Source organism: Pinus tabuliformis, chromosome 4_2 (assembly GCF_031772625.1).
Source record: "Pinus tabuliformis cultivar Carrire ecotype Pingquan chromosome 4_2, CPIR1, whole genome shotgun sequence".
Taxonomy (NCBI): Eukaryota; Viridiplantae; Streptophyta; class Pinopsida; order Pinales; family Pinaceae; genus Pinus; species Pinus tabuliformis.
This window is the reverse complement of record NC_142304.1, coordinates 1,068,274,708-1,068,298,291: the sequence shown is the minus strand read 5'-3', so window position 1 is coordinate 1,068,298,291 and position 23,584 is coordinate 1,068,274,708.

The window sequence follows — 23,584 nt, the reverse complement described above, 5'->3', positions numbered from 1 at the left end:
ACTTTATTTTATGTACATGTGATTGCTAATCTATGGATAGTAATTAAAAAGAAAAGTAAGCTGCTCTAAGCATAGAACATACCATAACTTAACAAAAAATCATCATATAACATTAAGCACAGGAAAGATATAAGCTCTTCATTTATTAACTATCTAGTAACATGAAAAGTAAATCTAATCCTAAAACAGAAATGAAATGCTGAAATGACAAGGTGTAGGGTTAGAAATATAATACAGAGGATGCCCCATGGCATCAGATGTTATCTTTGAAGAATAGCTTGAGCATTTGGCCATTCGCAGGTAAGTCAAGTGGTTCGCCATCCAATCTGCTCAAGTGGAATGAATTTGGCCCAGCAATGTCTCGGATAATGTATGGTCCCAGCCACAAACTGTCAAACTTCTTATGTTTTCCCAGTTTTTCATTCTTGCGATCCCAAAGGAGTACCATATCTCCAACCTACAAAGATCTAGATCGAGATGATTTATCAAAGCTTTTCTTAATGTTAGATTGACTTTTACATATATTATCAAAAGTTGTCCTACGAGTTTCATCCAACTCCACAATCTGATCAATTCTATGTTGAACAACATCTTTATTAGTGGAAAAATGCTGAAGGAGTTGATAAGCTGGCAATTTCAGGTGCACAGGTAAGGTTACATCCAAGCCATAAACCAATTCAAAAGGACTTTTACCAGTAGCTTTCTTTTTAGTAATCCTATCAGCCCATAAAGCATACTTGATTTTGCTATCCCAAGATCACTTATTATCTCCTACTATCCTTTTGATAATGGTTATGAGATTTTTATTACTTGATTCAGCACGTCCATTACCTTGAGGATAGTAATTCGATGAATGAGATAAGACAATGCCATACTTGAAACAAAAAGACGAAAATTCTGAAGAACTAAAAGCTTTGGCATTATCAATAGTGATCTTAGCAGGGACACCAAATCTAGTAATGATATTATTTTCAATAAAATCCATAATTATTAATGACCTTTTCAGTGGCATTCTTAGTAGGAATGGCTTCAACCCATTTAGTGAAATAATCGGTAGCAGTCAAAATCCATGAGTAGCCATTGCTAGAATTTTCATGAAACTTCCCGATGAAGTCCAGACCCCAATGCTGAAAAGATGCCTCCACAACGACAGGTTGTAAGGGAAGGGCAGCAAGCTTCTGTTTCCTAGTGAACAATTGGCAGGCTTGACAACTCCTAACAAACTTATGCACATAAGAAAAAATCGAAGGCCAATAATAACTAGCTCTTAGAATTTTGTGGGCAGTAGTTCTAGCAACATAATGACCACCACAAAACCCCGAATGAAACTCAGAAACTAACTTCTTGGACTCAATTTCATCAATACACTTAAGTATTATGCCCTCAGGATTTCTCCATCCAAGGCCATCCTTCATGAGGCAATACATAGTGGCTTTTAATGTAAGAGCCCTTCTCTTATGAGCAACTAAATGGTTAGGACATGTAAGATTTAACAAGTAATAAATAATGTCCTTGTACCACTCATGCTCTCCTAATCTTTGCAGCTCAGGTAAAGATGAATCGTTCAAACAAATCAAACCAAGAGCTTTTTCATTACCTTCGGTCATCATTTGAGCCAAACACTGGCCTTTGACTAACTTGGTGGGTCTAATCTCTAAATCATATTCTTGTATTTTAGTAACCCACCTAGCACAAGTCCCTAAGCAATCAGTTTGAGTTAATATATCTTTAACCGCAGAATGTGAGACAAAAGCAATGATTTTCGAATAACCCACAAAAGTCTTGAAATGCTTAAGAGATTTGACTAAGGCATAGGCTTGCTTTACCATGGTATTATATTTTAACCCTGAATTTTGAAGCGCTCTACTAATGAAAGCAATAGGCTGCTCGTGACCATCCTTATTTCTTTGCAATAAGACACCAGCAATGGTATCTTCAAAAGCGAAAGAGAAAATCATGAAATCCTTAGAATAATCAGGACTGACTAAAACAGGGACTTTTGCAATAGCACCTTTGATCTCCTGAAAAAACTTTTTGCCATCTTGCCAGACAAATTTTACATATTTTTCAGAAGACTTTGAATAAGCTTGGCTACTTCCACATAATTTGGAATAAATCTTCTAAGAAAATTTGTTTTTCCAAGAAAAGACTGAAGGGACTTAAGATTATGGGGAAGAGGAATCTTTTGGATTGCCTCAACTCTTTCAAGATCAATCTTGATTCCATCTTTAGAAATGATGTGACCAAGTAATTTCCCTTCAGTTACTCCAAAAACAGACTTAGCCGGATTTAAAGAAATCCCATACTCTCTACATCTATCAAAAACTTGCCTAAGATGACTTATATGACTAATACCATCCTTAGAAAAAACAGTAAGATCATCCTGATAAATTTCGATAAATTTCCCAATTAAACCTTTGAAGGCATAATCCATAGCCCTTTGAAACGTAGCCCCAGCATTGGTTAATCCAAATGGCATTCTAATATATTCGAAAGTACCCCATGGTGTGGTGAATGTAGTTTTGTGACGATCTTCCTTTTTAACCCATACCTAATTATATCCAGAAAAACCATCTAGCAATGACATCATTCCAAAACTAGTTACTCTTTGCAACATAGTCTCCATGTTTGGCAAAGGATAATTATCTTTCTTACATGCTAGATTAAGGTTTCGAAAATCAACACAAAGTCTTATTCTACCATTCTTTTTCCTAACAATCACCAGGTTGGAACACCATGTTGAATGCCTCGTTTGAGCAATAATTCCTGCTGTAAGCATCTTTGAAAGCTCCTTTTGAACCAAAGGGGTTAACTTAGGATTAATCTGCCTAAGCTTTTGACGAAAGGGTTTAGCATTTTCATCTTTCAAAGGGATAGTATGCTCCATAACATCTTCCCTATAACCTTTTAATTCATCATAAGAAAATGCTAAAACATCCCGATATTCATGAAGTAAATTGGTTAACTTTTTTCTTTCTTCAATGTTAGTACCCTTACCAATTTTAATGATCTTTGGATCCTTAGAAGTACCAATGTTTACCTCAATGTATTCGCCTGGATCCATTTTATTTTCCTCTTTCATCTTTGTGGCATCATGCCGATCAAAGTGTTGTTCTAAAGAAACCACATTCCTAGGAGTAGGATTTATGATATGCTCATAATCATCATACCCATCCTCCTTAGAATCTATTCGAAAATTTTCAAACTCATCCAAATTATCAAGAAAATGAATCAACTGTTTCTCATCATCAAAAACTTGCCAATGCTCTGAGTTATCTGGAACAAAACGTATAAATATAACTTCCATTTTTATCTTATCCTTAATCAGCTCATTAGATAAGAGTAAAGTAGAAGCAGCGACAGCAAGCTCATCTGCCGAACTATTCTGCTCTCTTGGGATAGCCTCCAAGTCAAGGGCATCAAAGTATTCCATAGTATCCCATACAGTTTTTCGATAATTCCTTAACCTTTGATTTTTACATGTAAATTTATTTTAAATCTGCATGATAATTAAGTCAGAATCCCCCTTGACTCTAAGCAACTTAATTCTTAAAGCCTTTGCCAACTCAAGACCCAATAACAAAGCTTCATACTCAGCAACGTTGTTGGTTGCTTCAAATTCCAGCCGATAGGTAAATTTGAAAATATGACCAAGGGGAGATTTTAATACTATTCCTGCACCTTTACCATGCCTAGATGATGCACCATCAAAATACCTGTACCAAACTTTATCCTTGAGATCCCCAATCTTTTCATCAACCTTATCATCGGGAAGAACTATGGAATTAGACATGATGGCATAATTCCCAATGTCAGATTGTTCTTTAATTATCTCATTATGAGGTCTCGTAGGATCTTCAACGTGGAATCTTCTCTCGAGCTCTCTATTAAGTCTCACAAAACCATCACCTCTAGGAAAGGGAATCATAGCATACAACCAATTCATTTGAATACTCCCTCCTAGATCAGAGGCCCATTTTCTTGATAAAAGCATACCCCAAGCATCAGGGACATCAACAACGACAATGTCCATAACAATCATAATGTCAAGGTAAACTGATAAATGAACCTGTAAATCCTTGATCAAACTGTGAACTTCAATCTTCTTAGAATCCATGGCACATATATTGTAGCAAGGCCTAGAAACTCTTAAATTAAGTTGTTCCATGACCCTCTTAGTCATGACACAAGCTGGCGCACCAGAATCCAGCATACAATTATTCAATTTATATCCATTAACCATCAAAGTAATAAAGAATGGTTGATGATCCTTGTTATTTGAATCTAAACTTTGCAAATATATAGGAGCGTCCTGATAATCAACCTCTGGTGCCTTATGTTGAGAAATATTCACTTGAGGAGCTTCAATAGCTTTTAGTAACTTAGCCTTCTAGGAAGGAATTTTCACAATCTCGAAGACAAGAACCCAGATTTTTGCATTATTAAACCAACTTCCCAGATTGACATCTAATCTAGAGTTTGAACCCGGGTTAAAAATTCGAGGGGGAATTTGATTCCCGGTTTGATCTTTATCGCTTCTCTGATAAGTTAAACCTTTATCTTTAGCAATTTCCATGATTCGCTCTAGAGAACGCTTCTCACCATATAATTTAACCATCATATCATCTTCATTCTCAAAATTATTTATACTAAAAGCTGATGTGGCAATCATAACATCTCGATTGTTTTCCTTAACTTCCATCTAGTCATTTATAGACAAAGAAAACTCTTTACCCACACAATTTATTACCTGCGCCAAACATTCCACTATCCAAAATCCTCCCAACTATGGGGCAAGTTGCCTCCTCGTGAAGAGCATCGCAAGCCCGACAATAAGGTGGAGCATCATTGACCAAATTAATATGTTCAAGCGGATTAGGTGGTCTCTGCTCACTAGATTGACCTTTCTTCTACCAATTATTATTTCGATTATTATTATTATTTCTAGGCTGGAAATTGTGTTTGAGCTCTTTCCATTTGGACCAACCTATTCTGCAAAGTAGTTATTTCATTAGCATGGTTAGAGTTTAATTTCGCTTGGTTAATCTCCATGCTTTCAATTTTTTGCAGTGATTTTTTAACAAGATGGTTATCAGGTTCCTGAACCTCTTTTCCTTTAGGTTCTTTCAATTTCGTTGAAGCCCTATCAAAACCTGGGATTTCAGACTTCCCAGATGCCGCATTATCCTTTTCAAGCTCTACTGCTAAAGCTTGACAATCCCTATAATCAGGAAGTTTAGCACGTCTTAACTCATAAGAAGGTTCAGGGCTAAAGGCATCAATATAAAAGTCCCGAAGAGATTTATCAGTAGGTTTATAATCTTGAGGTAATTCCTTAATGATATCATTGAACCTCTTGTTAAATTCTTTTGCGGTCTCATTTTCTCTCTTTTTAATGATACTGATAGCTTTTACGAGATGTCTCCCTTCTCTCTTATCCATACTTTTCCTTAAAGGCATTAACAATCAATTGCAGAGAATCAAATGAATTTTGAGGCTTTTCCGTAAACCAATCTAAAGCATCGCCCTCCAAGGTAAGAACAAAAAGGGTCATTTTTACATCTTCATGATTAAAATCAGCAACCCTTGCATACTTACCCAGCCATGAACTAAAAGATTTTAGATGAGAATTAGCGCTAATTGCATTATTGCCCTGAAAGATAGGCAATTTATCCATCCCATGCTTTGGAATATCATTGGGATAACCTTGAATGTTAGCAAAGTTACAAGGGGCGAATATGTCTATGATGTCGTGCTCGACCGGGCTAGTAAAAAGCAAACGGATATCAGAGAAGGCTTCTTGATCGAGATTAACAAGAAGGGTATGAGAAAAGAGTTTGTGTAATCGTACTCTAAGAGCCCTTTCAAGATCAGGAGCAAGATTAACCAAACTGTTTGGATGTCTTCTAGTATACACTCTTGCAGAAGATACATACACGACATGGATCTGCTGAGATTATTTACAATTTACACATGCAGAAAGGGTTTACAATATAACATGATCATGTTGATGATGATAGTCGAACGGCACGGACGCATTGATAAAGAACTATCCCTTTTGCGAAAAAAGGGGGTGTACTGCTATGGGTCGTTGACACGTAGTGGTCAACAGGTATTAATATAAAACTGGGTGAGAAGGTTCTAAATTACGTGGATCAAGCCAAATCTAATCTTAGCTGTTGATTAGAGATTTGATCTCAATCATTGAAGACACAACAAAAAAAGTATAAGAGGAGGCTTGAGGGTCAGTTGAAGATACACCAAGAGAGATCAAGAGTTCGATTTTCTAGAGTGGGGTTTGCTGATAGAAATCGACCAAGCAATTTGAGTTGCAGCAAGGGGCAGTGAATGCATAGCAGAGAGGCAGAGATAGTGCCGAAGGACCAACGCAGAGGCAGAGATAGTGCCGAAGGACCAACGCAGAGCCAGCAGGAGCCACACAGAGGGCCAGAGTGACTGCGCAGAGGTTAGCAGGGCCTGCATGGGTGACGCAAAGAGCCAGACAGCCAACGCAGAGTAGCAGAAGGCTGACGCAGAGGCCAGGAGGGGCGACGCAGAGCCTCAGAGAGGCATTGGAAAGGTTTTCGTGGAGTAGACTTGCCGAATATCTGCTTCCGAAGAGAGGTATTACTGCCAGGTTGATTTCTCTGTTGGGTGAGCCAGTTTGGCACCCAGTTGTACTTAAGAAAGTTGCTTAATAATAAAACCCTCAAAACTGCTACACCAATTTTCCCAAGTTGGGTTTTTCTGGGGAAGATTCTCCAAAAATAACGATGTCCCTTCTGTGTTTGTCTATTCTTTCAATTAATGATCTCTAGATGGTTGAGATTGTACTTGTGTTTATTTTCAGTATTTATATGGTTAAATAACTTGTCAAGTTATTAAACAAGTAGGTGAAATAAACCAGATAGTTCAGGAAGAATTTCTGACGGGTTAGACTTAGAAATTCCAACAATGTGGACCCAGGGGGGAGAAGTGATGAAATGGAGTATAATAAGCAAAAAGGGAATGATATATATGAATCAAGTAGTGGGGCCACACATCCAAAACCGTGGTTTCCTATGAAATACCATCCCAGAAGCCCAAAGGTCAGTAAAAGAGATCCCAAGAGACTAGGGTTCAAGGTTAACACCCCAAAAGAGATCTAGGGGACAAGGGCACAGACCTAGTCCACTCTTTCTGCCAAATCCCCCCATTAGTCCATGCCCAATAATTTCCATAATAAGCAAACTAAAGTACTCAATTACCAAATGACAAGACATACCTTTAGGTTTGGGAGGCCCACCTTCAAACATACGATCATGATAGATGGGTGAGGGACCACATGGTTGGCTCAGGTGGCAGAGAAATGGCACAACGAGCTAGTTGGGGTTGCAAGGGGTTTTTGGCTGCCGGCTCAAGACCATCATGGAGAAAAAAAAATTCTCCTAGGGATATCACCCACAAAATGGTGGGTAACAGCTACTGGGACATGATCTCTCGGAAAGTGTGCAAAACTACTCGAACGAGAGGTCATGAGAACATCAGCAATCTCTTGGTCACGGTAGACCTATTACCTGCACATACAAAGACTAAAACCCACGGGGCAACATACTTTTATGGTGTCTTATGATCACCCATTCTCAGTATTAGGCCATAAAATCAACAGAAGAATAAAGTATGCAATTTTTAATCTAAATGCAACTAATCTATCATGAGAAATATCATATGATGTTAGTTCTAATGCAAAAATCATCATGGAATGCATCCTACTCTACCATGCATATAGTACAATGTCAATTGCCCTCAGGGAAATACTCCTTTAGGAGTTTTTCATTCAAAGGAAAGGGAACAGATTCTCCATTGGGAGTTTCTAAGTGGTACGAGGTTATCCCTACCATATCAGTGATCGTGAACGGGCCTATCCATAAGTTGTCCCACTTTTTGTGCATGTCAGGTTTCTCTCTTCTTTTGTCCCATAGAAGTACAAGGTCACCAGGTTTAAAAGCTTTGCTTTGTGCATGCCTATCAAAAATAGCTTTCATTTTATTATGACTACGACCAATCTGGTTAAAGGCTTTCCATCTATTCTCAACTTCTCAATTATTTGATCAATATAGGACTATATGGCATCTTGTTGGTGGGGGAAAGCTTTCAAACATTCAAGGACAGGCAACTGAAGTTGGATAGGCAATTTGGCTTCAGACCCATAGACTAATCAGAACGGGCTAAATCCAGTGGAGGTCTTCGTAGTTGTTCAGTCTGCCTAGAGGGCATACTTAATCTTGCTATCCCAATCCCTTTTATTATCCCTGACAGTCCTTTTGATGATTTTTATGAGATTTTTGTTACTTGACTCAGCTTGGCCATTTCCTTGAGGATAATAGTTAGATGAATGTGATAGCATTATGCCACACTTGTTACACAGGGATGTTAGAGCCATGGAATCGAAGCTTTTAACATTGTCAGTTACTATTTTGGTGGGATGATCTGGATTTAAACAGGAACGCAACAAATTACAGATATAATCATAAATACAGAGATGCAACAGAAATAACACTTCATTTCATTAATATCAAATACTGAAATATGCTTACAAACAGAATGGGGATAAAACTAGCTCGAGCAATGGTAGCTTATCTCTGAGAAGAAGCGAACTTCCCGAGGTCGTAACTTTGTCATATTATCTCTGTTTGACACGTATAATACCTCGTTGGAAATATCTCTCCGAGGACTACAGCTAAAATCGCGATTTCCACATATATGACCAGAGGCATTTTGCCAAAAAAACGTCGTTTAGGGCCTCAAAATGGATCTGGAAGTTCAAGACCCGAAAAACTACCAAAAAGAGTAAACTATGTGACAATTAAGGAAACTGAAAAAATTGAAAGAACAATGGTGAGGGTCCAAATGGAATAGGCGGGTCGCCACCAATATCCACCTGGATCAGTCCTCCCTCCATGAGATGAGGAAACTTCTGTTGAACTTGGTCCGTGGTGGGAGCCATTTTCCTTGGTGTAGGAGTTGGCCGGCTTTGACAACTCATACAGCTGGATCTTCTGATGGCGAGTGTTATTAATTTGCGTGTCCATGATCTGATCATTTGCAGCTTGTTCCATGCAGTTTGGATTTAACTCTGTTGGTGTGAGTTGTTTTGCAATGTCGGACGTGTCCAGTAATGCTGGAAAGTATGGCCGAAGGAGATCCACATTGAACATTGGGTGCAAGCCAATGAATGGGGCAATGCTGAGCTCAAAAGCATTCTCCCACAGCCTTGGTGATGGTGTATGGCCCATATCGAAGCGGGTGAATCTTGCAGTGGGACCCAGCGAGGCGCACCTTCTACAATGTAGCCAAACTTTGTCGCCCACCTAGAACTTGTGTGGCACCTGATGTTGATCATGTTGTTGCTTGTACTTAGCATTGACTTTGTCCAATATGTCATGGCCCAGTTGGCGGATGTGTTGAATGTGCTCAATGAAGCTATTTGCCTTGTCGGCTTCGGACTGGACATGAGCCGAATCTGCCTGAGTCGCTGCAAATGGTATGGCCACATCAATGGGACATAATGGCTAGAATCCCAAGCCCACCTGAAAAGGGTTGTGGCCAGTCGAGCTGTGGAGAGCCCGCTTATAGCTGTGCTAGACATAAGGGAGGCTCTCATCCCATGTGCGTGGATTCTTTGAGTTGTACATGCGCAGAATGTGTACGATCATCCTGTTGACAACCTCTATTTGGCCATCAGTTTGGGGATGGAAAGTTGTGGACTTAGTGAGCTTGGTGTTTAGCATCGACCAAACACTGAACCAAAATGTACTAAAGAACCTATTGTCCCGATCTGAGATGATCGATTGTGGGATCCCAAAGTGTACCCACACTCGTTCAAAGAAGAGTTTAGCAGTGGCTTCTGCTGTGATATTCTTCTTGCAGGCTACCATAATGGCCATCTTCGAGAATCTGTTGACGACCACAAAAACACAGTCGTTGCCATGCTTAGTAGAAGGAAGGCCCAACATGTAATCTATTGAGATGGATTCCCAAGGTCGACTAGGGGTAGGCAGCGGAGTATAGAGGCCTTGCTTGTTGATGGTCGGTTTGGCAATGGCGCAGCCAATGAAGGATCTGATGTACTTTCTAACATCCTGTCGAAGATTTGGCCAATAGAAATACTTCTGCAATATTGCCACCGTTTTCTCGACCCCGAAATGCCCAGCAGCCCGACTGTAGTGCGCTTCCCAAATCATCTTGGCACGCTCGCTTGAAGGAACACAAAGGTGTCCCAGGTGACATAACAGAGCATCCTAGAGGTGAAAAATGGAACTTGCTAACCCTCCAAGAGTGTATGGTATGTGTGGTCGAATTCTGGGTCGCTTTTGTAGAGAATTGGCCAATCAGAAGTCTCGTGCCCACAAGAGTTGAGCACGGTGGTTAATGCCATGATTGATGGTCGACTGAGACAATCTGCAACATTATTGGTGTTGTCCTTCTTGTACTTGATATTCAAATGGAACTGTTGCAGGTATGTGGACCACTTTTGATGGCAATCATTCTGCAATTTCCCTCGCGTCTGTATGAACTGCAGGGGACGGTGGTTTGTGTGGATGACCGTTTCCTTCCCCAAAATGTAATGCTTCCATTGTCAGCAAGCCTGCACAATGGAATACATCTCTTTGTCATAAGTGGGATACTTCCACACTGTGTCTGAAAGTGTCTCACTGTGATATGCCACTAGATGCCCCTGTTGAGTAAGCACTGCCCCAATAGCATAGTCAGAGCCTCAGAGGCATATGTCTTGATCTCCAATGGTTGTTGCAAGTCTGGTAATGTGAGCACTAGTGTAGAACAAAGGCGATGTTTCAATTCTGCAAATGCTTTCTGTTGAGATTCAGACCAAAATAGTTTTTCTTTTGCTCCTCTCTTGGAGACTTGACTCAAGGGCCACGTCATATGAGAGAACCCCAACACGAACCTGCAGTAGAAATTAGCAAAACCCGAAAAGTTGCGGAGCTCTGTCAGAGTGGTTGGGGCTGACCAATCCCGAATGACTTGGATCATAGCTGGATCCACATGCACCCCCCATTTATCAATAATGTATCCCAGATACTGAACCTGGGTCATGCCAAAAGTGCATTTTTCCAAATTGGCGCACAGCTTGTGTTGCCGCAGTGTTTGGAGAACCTATTGGATGTTCTGGTGGTGCTCTTCCCAACTCTGGCTGAAGATCAGGATGTCATCCAAGTATACCACTACAAATGAGTTGGTGAATGGCCACAATATGTCATCCATCAGCCTCATGAAGGTTGCAGGAACATTAGTCAACCCAAAAGGCATAACCAAGCATTCGAAAAGGCCCTCCTTAGCTTTGAAGGCAGTCTTCCACACATTGGAGGGTTCGATTGGTACCTCGTGATATCCAGACTTCAAGTCGATCTTGCTGAAATATTTTGCCCCCCTGAGTTGGTCCAGAAGGTCATCAATCTGTGGGATCGGGTACTTATTCCGGACGGTGATCTTGTTCAGCGCCCGATAGTCAATACAGAGTCTCCAAGTCACATCTTTCTTTTGTACCAACACGATCGGGCTCCCACAGGGCAATAAACTCGGCCGGATGTGAACTTTCTGCAGCAGCTCTTGAATCTACCTCTTGATTTCATCGTTCGCCAGAACGGAGTGCCGATAGATTGGTCCATTGGGCAACGGCGCACTTGGGGTCAGATCGATGGAGTGCTTGACCTGACGGTGCAGAGGCACCCCTGCGGGGGAGGTGAAGATGTCCTCGTACTCCTCCACGACCTTGTCCATATGTTGTTGTCGTGCTGAGGGGCCATGTTTGGAGGTCGTGGACACTGTCTTCTTCTTTCCCTGAGGGCATATCATCAAGAAAACAAATTTCCCAGTTTTGGAAATGAGCCCACTGCATTGTTTTGCAATATCCAGAGAGATGGCAGTAGGCGGTGCTACCTCCGGTATCCTGTACAACTTATTGCCCAAGGTAACTATAACAGCACGAGGCCTTGACTCATACACATCATGTCGCTTCCACAAGCATGGTTAGCCTAATAATACATCACAAACATCAAGGGGAGCAACGTCACATAATACCTCATCCGTGAAGGGCTTGATGCTGTATGGAAGGCAGCACTGTTGGCTCACGCGAAGATCCCGTCCTTGGTGAAGCCACAAAATGGTGTATGATTTTGGGTGTGCTGTGGTTGGTAAGCCCAGCCGCTTCACGACCTCTGTTGCAATGAGGTTCATTTGGCTCCCACTATCGACAATGAATTGTAGCGGGGAACCCTTTACCCACATCTGGGAGTGGAAGAGACGCTCCTCCTCTGGAACTTCAGGTTCCTCTTTATGGATCTTCGTGGTGGCAACAGTGGGGTTGGGCTCCACATCGATAATCTGCTTCCCTTTGTCATTCCCCTTGTCGGGTTCTGACTCAAAGTCAGAACATGCATCCGATTCCGAAGCCTTCAGCTCAACCACCAATGACTGCTTGGCCCGACACTCACTTGTGTTGTGAATGGAGCTCCTATGGAATTCACCACTTTCCTGTGTCCTTCTTCGGCTTCTCAATGTTGTCCTTTTCTTATGGCTTTGGCGGGTTGTCCTGGGTCGTCCGCCTTGGCTTTGTCCTTTGTTCTGCGGTTTGGGGGCACCTTTCCCTTGCTTCGGATTCACAGATCCAAAGTCTCGCTTCTTCTGTTTAAACTTTTGCTCAATCTTGACGACGTATCGGTACGCCGTGCTGAGCGAGGAGATGTCCAGGAACTCCATCTCGTCCTAGATGTATCTGTGTAGGCAGTCGCGGTACTTGAGTACCAAATGTTTCTCAGAATCCTTGATACCCAACTTCGTGCAAAGGGTATGAAAAACATTGGTAAACTCCGACACATCTTGGTCCCTTCCCTGCCACAGCGTGGTCCACTTTATGTATTTGTCCTCATAGCTCCCGACAAAGTAGTGCAGCTCCTTGATGGTGTCCCGGAACGAATTCCAATTGGGAGTGGCTGAAAAAAGTGAGGTCGTACTTTCATCCTTCTGCTCACAGTAGGTTTCCCACCAGTCCTTGATGTGGGGGGCGGCTTTGAGAAGAGAAAAAATAATATTTTCCCAGCTGGAAAAATCATGAACAGAAAAATATCCTTCTAGCAGATTTAACCATTTATCTACGGCGTCTGCATCTATTTGGCCCTCAAATATGGGAATGTCAAAGTTTACTTGTACCTTAAAAGGTGTGGAGCCTCCAGAGTGGTTGCTGGATGTGGATGCACCGCCGGTGGGCAACCGTTGAAGGATCTGGGCAAAGTTATCCATCATCGTGTTCCTTTGTTTCTCGAGGGCCTCCTCAAGCAATATTTTGATAGGATCTCTTGTTCCTCATCTTTCTTTTCTTCCCCCATGGGCGGTCGTCGGGGTTTATGAGGCTGATCTTGCAAAGGTTCAACCAATTCGAGCCCTAACTCCTTATAGCCCGACCGACCTTGTTGGGGACATGCAAAGAAAAACAGAGAAAGAGCGGACCGCTCTGATACCACTGATCCGGATTCAAACAGGAACGCAACAAATTATAGATATAATCATAAATACAGAGATGCAGCAGAAATAACACTTCATTTCATTAATATCAAATACTGAAATATGCTTACAAACAGAATGGAAACAAGACTAGCTCGGGCGATGGTAGCTTATCCTTAGAAGAGATGTGGCAGCTACATGCCTCTAAACTGAGTTACAATGAGGCTCAAGGGCCTTTTTATTATTGAACAATAAGAGAAAACCCTAAACAACCAAAATCCTAACCAGAGGAGATGTAACACGAAGAGTTTATGGGCCCCGTTGGGGTTAGTTGGGCAACCAACTTCCCGGGGTCGTAACTTGGTCATATTATTCTGTTTGACGTGTATGATACCTCGTTGGAAAGATCTCTCTGAGGACTACATTTGAAATCGCTGAAAGGCATTTTGCAAAAAAAAACACCGTTTAGGGCCTCAAAACGGCTCCGGAAGTTCAGGACTCGAAAAACTACCAAAAATAGTAAACTATGCTACAATTAAGGAAACTGAAAAAAATGAAAGAATAATGGTGAGGGTCCAAGTGGAATAGGCAGGTAGCCACCAATATCCACCTGGAACACGAGAACACCAAACCTGGTGATAATTTTATCCTCGAGAAAATCCATAACCATGTGATCAGTTGCTTTCTTGGTTGGTATGGCTTCAACCCCCTTAGTGAAGTAGTCAGTGGCAGTGAGGATCCACTTGTATGCATTGCTAGAACTATCTTTGGATTCACCAATAAAATCCAAACCCCATTTTTGGAAGGGTGAGTCCACGACTACATTTTTCAAGGGCATAGCAACAAGATGCTACTTTCCAGCAAACAATTAGCACGGTTGGCATCATTTCACAAAGTTCAGAGTGTCAGCGAAAATGGTGGGCCAGTAATAACCTGCCCTCAAGATTTTATGGGTTCTAATTCGGGCAGTGTAACGTCCACCACAAAACCTAGCATGTAATTCCTTCATTAACTTTTCAGATTCTTCCCTACTAATGCATCAAAGGATTACCCCATCAGGACTCATCCACCCAAGGCCATCCTAGGTCAAACAGAACTTTGATGCTTTTGTTGGAATTTCTAAGTTTGACTCGTTAGAAATTCTTCCTGTACTCTCTGATTTATTTCTTCCTACTTGTTCAATTACTTAACAAGTTATTTACCATGTAAATACTAAATACTGAAAATAAATACAAGTACAATATCAACACATACAGATCATCAACTGAAAGTAAACAAGCACACAAGTGACACTATTGTTTTTGGACTAATGTCCCCAAAAAAACCCAATGCAAGAAAATCGGTGCAGCTATTCAGAGGGTTTTATTATTATGCAGTTTCAGAATACAACCTAGGTGCCAGAAATGGCTCACCCAACAGAGAATGCCCTCAGCAGTAGTACCTCTCAGTCGGAGACAAATATTCCGGCTAAAACACCGGATGAATGATCCCACAGTAGCAATGCAGCTTCTGCTGCTCTACGTCACTCTAATAGTGACTATGTCACCCTATCCGGCTCTCTAGCTTTTAGTCTGTCCCACGAAATGCTCCCAACGCTGCCTCTAGGTGTCTGCATCAACCTCTCTGGCCCAGCGTCAACCTCTCTGGGCTCTGCGTCAACTTCTAGAGCCTCTGCGTCAGCCCCTGGACCCTCTACGTCTCACACACTAGCCCTCTCTGACTCTGCACAGCTCCTGGCTGCCTCTGCGTGGCCTCTAGTTGGCTCTGCATCCCTCTCCCGGCTCTGCGCTAATCCTCCTGGTACTAAGTCTGCCTCTTTGCTATGTATTCACTGCCCCTCAGCTGCAACTCTGATCACTCACTCAATTTCCTCAGCAACCCTGCCCCAGAAAATCGAGTTCTCGATCTCTCTTGGTGTGTACTCCAATTGACCCTCAAGCCTCCTCTTATACTTTTCTCGTTGGTCCATCAACAACCAAGATTAAATCTCTAATCAACGGCTAAGATTAGATTTGGCTTGATCCGTGACTTTTCGACTATTCTAACCCAGTTTTATATTAATACCCATTAATATTTTATTTTTCCTCCATTTAAACTTAGGAACTCCATTAAAATATTAATTATTTTAATATCTCCCAAACTAGTTAGATTCTGCCCAAACCATTTTTGGTTCTTGGAGATCTCATGTGTTTTAGCCTCTCCACCAATTTTTGTGGCTAGAGCACATCCGACCCCAAATCAACAGCTTTCAATCTCAATGCCCGTCTTTTATGATCAACAAGGTGAGGAGGGGCATACAAGTTACGCAAGTAATAAACAATGTCGGTGTACCAATCATTGTTTTCAAGTTCAGTAGAGGTGGCACACAGTTGTTCTTCTTCCCTTTCCCAGGTGGCTTCATTGTTACTTTCGGTTAGCATCTTAGCCAGGCCTTGTCCCTTGATGACTTTCTTGGGACGGATGTCAAGGTCATACTGTTGGATTTTGGATACCCACTTTCCGATAGACCTAAGACAATTAGTTTGTGACAGCACATCTCTCACAGCGGGATAAGGGACATATGCATATATTTTGTTATACCCTACATAAGCTCTAAAATTTTTGAGAGACTTGACAAGGGCGTATGCTTGCTTTTCAGTGATAGTGTACATTGTCTCAGCATCACGAAGCGGTTTTCTCATAAAGGCTATAGGCCTTTCCCTTCCTTCATTGTCCTTTTGCATGAGGATGACAATGAGAGTATCGTTGGAGGCAAAGGAATAGATGCTAAAGTCTTTAGTGTAGTCAAGACTAATGAGGATGGGGGCAGAGGCAATCCTTCCTTTGATCTCTTGCACTATGTGTCGCTTGGTTCCATGAATAGGCAGTGTTCTTTTTCAAGAGGTCATTCATGGGTTTAATGATATCGGCAAAATTGGGTACAAATCTTCTAACGAAGTTTATCTTCCCACAGAAATATATCAGAGCACTTTGGTCCTTGGGAGGTGGGATAACCTTGATTGCTTGGATTCTTTCGGGTTCAATGCTAATCCCATCTTTGGAGACCACGTGCCCGAGTAATTTACCCTTGTTCACACCGAAGATAGATTTCTTGAGATTTAGGGAGATGTTGTATTGCCTACATTTTTCAAACACCTTCCTTAAGTGTTTGCAATGGTCTCGTCTTTCTTTAGAGGCAACAGTTAAGTCATCTTGATAGATTTCCATGATTTTCTCGACGAGGTCCATGAAAGCAAAATCCATGGCCTTTTGAAAGGTACATGTATGTCCCCCATGGCATGGTAAAAGTGATTTTCAGGCGATCCTCCCCGATCACAATGACTTGATTGTACCTGGAGAAACCATCCAAAAATAACATCATTTGAGATCCAATGATTCTTTGTAAGAGATTCTCCATATTGGGCAAGGGGTAATTGTCTTTCAAGCACCCACAGTTGAGATCCCTAAAGTCAATACACATTCTAACGTTACCCGTTTTTTTGCGAGTGATCACAAGGTTAGAAATCCATGATAAGTGTCATATGGGGGCAATGATTCCTACATCAACCATTTTCTGGACTTCTTTGACCTGTGGAGCAAGTTTGGGATTTATTCGTCTCAACTTTTGCTTGACAGGCTTAGCCCCCTCTTTGAGAGGAATGGTGTGTTGTATGATTTCAGGGCTATAGGCCCTTAGGCCATCGTAGGACCAAGCGAAGACATCCTTGAATTCTCTTAACAACTTCTGAAGTTCATCCCTTCCCCCTTTGGATAGATTTTTCCCGATTTTGATGATTTGGGGAGAAGACTCGGATCCTAGGTTGAGGTCCAAGGTATCAGGTGACTCTTGATCCTCATGTTTGGTAATTCTAACATCATTCCTATCGAAATGTTGTTCATTGATTATATCCTTATTCATCCTAAGGGGTCCTCATGGTCTCGAAGAAAATTGCTTCTGCCTTGGTCATCTTCGAAAACAGGCCAGCGGTCCTCATAATCAGGGACAGAGGGTCTATGAATTGTGTTGATTATGCATCTTCACTTTCTTGAGACATCATTACGAATGATAGAGGAGGTGGTTGCGGCTATAGCTAGAGCACTGGCCATGTCATTTAAGCATCAATCTAGAGGTCGGAAAGATACCTCTTTAAAACCTTTAATCATGTGAATGATTCATTCTCTATAAGGTTTCAACTTTTCATCCTTTGTATCAAAGGTACCCCTTATTTGTGAGATGACTAGGTCAGAGTCCCCTATTATGAGTAATTGTTGAATTTCCCTTATTTTCCCTGCCTCGAGACCTAATAAGAGGGTTTCATATTCAGCAATGTTATTGGTGCAAGCAAATTGGAGTCTTATGGAAAACAGTAGATATTCTCCTGATGGGGATATGATTACGATACCAGCCCTTGCACCAGATTTAGAGTGAGCACCATCAAAATACATTACCAAAAGTCCAAGAGCAGGACGGGTATCAATGCGCTCATTTCTGAAAATCCTCCATCCCCCAATCTCATTGCTTTCTTCCTCTAAATTGTTATCATTCTTATGGGAGGAGGCAATCATGGGGGCAGAAAACTCATACCTAGGAATGGGTACAAAGGAGTTCTCTTCCTAAGGGAGATATATGGTGGAACAATCTTCGTTAATGGATAGGTTTAGATCCTCGACCATTTGCTTAAACATAACCATCGCCCATGCAAGGCTCATTTTGACTATGACTACAATCATGGAGAATTCCTTTTCAGGATATGTATGGAAAAATGCTCTTACTCCTTCCACTACTCCATAGACCTTGAGATCATCACAATTTAGGATCATCCTGCCAGAACATTCCCTTAAGAGTTTGAACCCAAGTTTCTTCATGACGCTTGAAGACATGATGTGGATTGGGCTTCTCGAATTTAGAATGCAATTTCTCAAGGTATGGCCATTTATCCCAAGGGTAATGTAAAATGGGTCACTCATGTTCACAGCTAATCTTAGAGGGATTCTTATAGCAAGGTCAGGGGGCTCCTTCTTGTGGCCCTTCTTTGTTCTTCCTTCATTTTCAGGCAAGGTATTGTGCTTGTGAGGGGGAAAATCTTCGTCGTTGGAAGAAAGGTTGTCCTCTTCAACTTGCAACATGTTGATAGAGGTTTGCCTCATGGCTTGATCCACATCAAAAATGATACTTTGAGCTTGAAAGAGACTAATGGGTTTCTTGTTCCTAATCCTATGAGAGCATTGAAGTAAACAACTAGGGCTAATTCTTTTGGGGGAGCTAAATCTGGGGGAATGGAACAAATAATCATGTTGAACCTATGATTGAATTTAGCAACGGATTCATCATTACCCATTTCACTGGATAGAAGACCCTTGTATAGTTGAACCACATCATTTTTATGGTACCATCCCTTTTCGAATATTTCAACAAATTCTTCCCATGAGGAGATGGAGAGGATGGAGGGAGGGATAAATACCAGTCTCGAGCTTTTCCCACTAAGTTCGTGGAAAAAGCAATCATATGCTTAAATTCATTGTAAGATTCACCACATGTCAAATATTCAAATTTTAGGAGATGCTCTTGGGGATCCTCCTTCCCAGTGAATGTTGGTCTATCAGGATCTTCTGGCACGGAACAGAAAAGAGTCCCAATCATATTGGAGAGGTTGAGAAGAGCAAAGAGCTTGTGCTTTTGTTTCGATCTATTAATCCTCTTGTCAAAGAATGGAGTGTGGGGTTCTTCATCTCTTCTTCGGTGATAAGTCATGATCTCGAGGTCTTCCATTCAAAACAAGAGGGTGTGGAGTCGCCAAAAGAATATTACAAATGTTGTCAATGAATCAATTCCTCAAAGATTCACTAGGGAGGAAGACTTGCTTCCTCCCCAGCAACAGCACCAAAATGTGACTGCTCAAACTAGTAGGGATCCTAGAGGGGCACTTGCTAGGTCAAGAGCAACAATCGAGCTAAAGCCCACTATCACCACAGCTAAAGCTCCCTACTCTTTACAGACTTTCACCAATGGGAGGAGACCCGATATATAGAGAATCACTTAAGAAGGATAGATCAAATGGGCTTGCTTGCTTTTTAAGCAAGGTATAAAGTCCTCTAGGAGGGGTTGGTGAGGATTTGAGGGCTAGGTATAATGAATATGACTTACAAAGGAGCTTCCCAATCCTTAAAATCCTTATGAAATTTGGTTTCCCAAGTGATTTTTGGAGAAATAGCTTTGATACGAAATGGGACCACAAGAGACCAAGTGGACCCCAGGATAGGTCAAGGGAATGGGATTTAGTAACCAATGGTGTACTTGACCTAATTATGGAGGGGAAAGGAATCAAAGAGAGCAATTTCAATGAAAGCAATGCAATGATCCCTGTGAAGTAGCTAGCCTAAGGAAACCTATGGCGAAATTTGGTCTCAAGGCTAGGGCTTGGGATATCTCGAGATCCAACCACTGGAATGGCCTCAAATTTGGAGGACACCTAGGAGACTCCCCAGCGCAGTAGAGGCCAAGGGATCGAAAAAAATTTATGGGCCGTTTGCAGGGAAAATGATGCCCTAGGGGACCTAATGGGGCTAGACCTAGAAAGAAGATGAGAAGTTGAAAAAAATTAGTTTCTAGGGTGATCACCTTATGGTAGACCAATGCCTAATCCTTTGGGGATATTGGAGTCAAGAAGAATAATGAGAGTGGACTTCGTTTTCTAGGTCAAGGAGGTTTCAAGGACAACTTCACTTAGCTTTAGCAAAGGAGAGTGAACTTAAAGCTTTATACTTCGTTTTGCAAGATTAGATGTCTTATCAAGATAAATTCAACAATAGAATTATCCCTCGGAAGATTCATTCATCATACATGGTCCATATATGGAGAGACACTATCTAGAAACATAATTCCATAATTTGGCAATAATGGATGCAGCAATTAGCCCTAGTATAGCGAAATATTGTCATCAATGCATGTGACAAAGTAAAAGAAAGAATAGCATTAAATTGTACTTACATGTAAGAGAATATGTCCAACCATCAACAATTTGCCAATCAAGAAGCTCCAAGACAAGAGAAGATAATCCAAACATCAAAATTCATTCCATGTTCCAAAATTTCGTCCACCAAGAAGGATAGCGAAAATCTAAAGAGATACAAGTCCAAACCAAGTGATGATTCAAAATGAATTCACATCACTTGTATTTATACACTTCTAATGAGTTTGATTTAGCTAATTAGGCCCCTAGAATAAAATAATGTACAAGATAACTAACATTTTATGACAAGCCCACCAAACTAGATCATAAACAAAAGAATAAGCTTCTCAAGAGGTCGAATGATCAATAAAGAATGTTGTTGGGCCTTGGAGGAGGCCTGATGAAGTCCATAGGTGCCAAAATGTGAAATAAGACTCCCAAAAGCAGTGAACAAGGGGGTGGCCCCTTGTTCTCCAAGTGGTAAACCTATGGTGCTCCCAAGTGGTTGTGGGGGCACATAAATGTCCTCATGGATCTCCAAATAAGTTGAAGATGCTTGTAGACCACATGCAAGGGCTCGCATGATGGTATAAGGATGCCACATCACCATTCAAGTCCTCAGTCGTCTCCCAAGTGCATAATGTAACTATGGGTCCGGCTAAGCATGGTGAACCAGGTGCATCTTCCTTGTCCAATAGGTGAACCATAAGCAATCTTTGAAGGACTCTAGGATCCATGTAGTGGTACTTGTCATTGCGGAGACCCATGGCTCTCTACACACACCCTACATGTGCCAACGTGGCCCTCTAGAGGGTTAGGACCCCATATAGGGATACCAAACTCAAAATGGAGACCATTTGTAATCCTACATAAGATCCAATGCGTCCCTGCACCTTCCATCATATCAAGTCATTAGAGCAATCAAGTAAAAGAGTTTACAAACCATGGGCAATAAGTGGGCACTTCATAATGGCATGCTCTTCCATAGTCGCCTTTGGCATGTGCCAATGTCTCCAAGCTCAAAGAGGTGTTAACCAATCATCCTATTAGGTGGTTTCTACTTCTAAAGGAGGTGATATATTCATGGTACATCCATCAAATGATGGTGGCATGTGATATAAAGATGGAGTGGAGTAGGGGACAATGGGGCACAACCTGGGTCACATCCCATGGCGCAAGGGTAGCTAATAAAGGGAAGCCCCATACTTGGGTAAATAATGTATAGGAGGGAGCAATCATGGTACATGAGTTACCCCGGCCTTGCTTTTTCAACCCTTCTTCAAATGCCTTTTGTCTTTTGTGATTTTCTTTGGTTAACTACTCGGGGCCCAAAGGGATGAGAGCATGATGTGTTAAGTATAGCAGTGAATACCCCCTTTTCAGGTGGGGCAGTTCATCGCCCACCAGGGGTTGGGACAATCATGGTTTCCTGAATGATAGAGTAGGCTCATCTAGGGCCTGTAGGAACCAGGTTGATGGCCATGGAATGGGGTAAAACTCATGCCATGGATTTTGCCCACGTGCTAAATGTGTTTGTCTCGGCCATCTTTTGCATTTTGTGGTACAATTTCCTATTGAATGTGGCCAATTACATTTTTTCTTTCCTTTTCAGCTGCATCAACCTCCGAGGCATCATTCCAGGCCCGACCCAAGATGTGGGGCAAGGGGAGGGGGTGGTTCACCCTATGTGGACAAAGTGGAGGAATGTGGACCAAGTGGAAGAAGTGATGAAAGGGGGGTATAATAAGCAGAAGGGGAATGATATATATGAATTGAGGAGCGGGACCACGCATCCAAAATCGGGGTTTCCCATGAAATACTATACCCAAATCCCAAAGGTCAGTAAAAGAGATCCCACGGGACTAGGGTTCAAGGCAATGTTGCAGTAATCGTTATCGAGATATTATTGGCGAGGAGAAAAAATCATAAAAATCGGGAAAAAAGCGGTAAAAAAGGGGAAAAAATCGTAACGTACACAAATATTCATTTTTTTCAATTTTTTTAATATCTAAAGCATCTACAACATAAAATAAATACATTGACACATAAATATGATAAAAGAACTAATATATAAGATGTTTAGTATCATTTCTAGTGCTACATCACACATAACCAATGTTCCACCAAGGTTCCAGGACGAGGGGGCGTGGGAGCGGCCTATGCAAAAGCTCCCCACCATTTTTTAGGAAACGTGGGGGAGCGTCATGGTCTTAAAAACTTATAAATATAAAATATAATGTTAAAATTGGCAACCAGGGCAAAACTTCATGTGGGTCATCTTATTCATGTCTGATAATCTTTTTATTAGATTCCTCTCGTCGAAAGGTGTAGGATTGATATAAAGATCATCCGATTCCGATAAGTATTCATGGAGATATGAATTTATTTTGATTATGGATTATTATCAAGCCGACCTACAACTCATGTAGGCTCAGAAGCCCAACAGTCGCATCTATTCACCCACCAACATTGTGTATAAATATAAGAGAAATTTTCCTCATTTGGACTCACTCATCTCATCACATCTCTCTCTCTCTACTACGCAAAAATGAGTCTCTTCTCTACTGTGCTGAAATGGGTCTCTCTCTCACACATGTGAAGCTGGAAGCTGTTGAATTTGACGCTGCAACTACAGAAGTAAAGATTGACTTGCGTGGCCTAGAAGATCTCCTCTTTGGAACTGCATTGTAGGTTCATCTGAACCTCCTCTGAAAGCCGCAACTTTTGGTGGTGGAATGAAGTCAATCCGCTGAACGGTTTGCAAGATATCGATTGCCCTAGTTTGAAGCCGGAAACTGCTGAAACTGAAGCTGCAACTACAGAAGTAAAGATTGACTTGCGTGGCCTAGAAGATCTCCTCTTTGGAACTGCACTATAGGTTCATCTGAACCTCCTCTGAAAGCCGCAACTTTTGGTGGTGGAATGAAGTCAATCCGATGAACGGTTTGCAAGATATCGACTGCCCTAGTTTGAAGCCGGAAACTGCTGAAATTGAAGCTGCAACTGCAGAAGTAAAGATTGACCTGCGTGGCCTAGAAGATCTCCTCTTTGGAACTGCGTTGTAGGTTCATCTGAACCTCCTCTGAAAGCTGCAACTTTTGGTGGTGGAATGAAGTCAATCCGACGGTCGGTTTGTGAGATATGGTCGGCCCTAG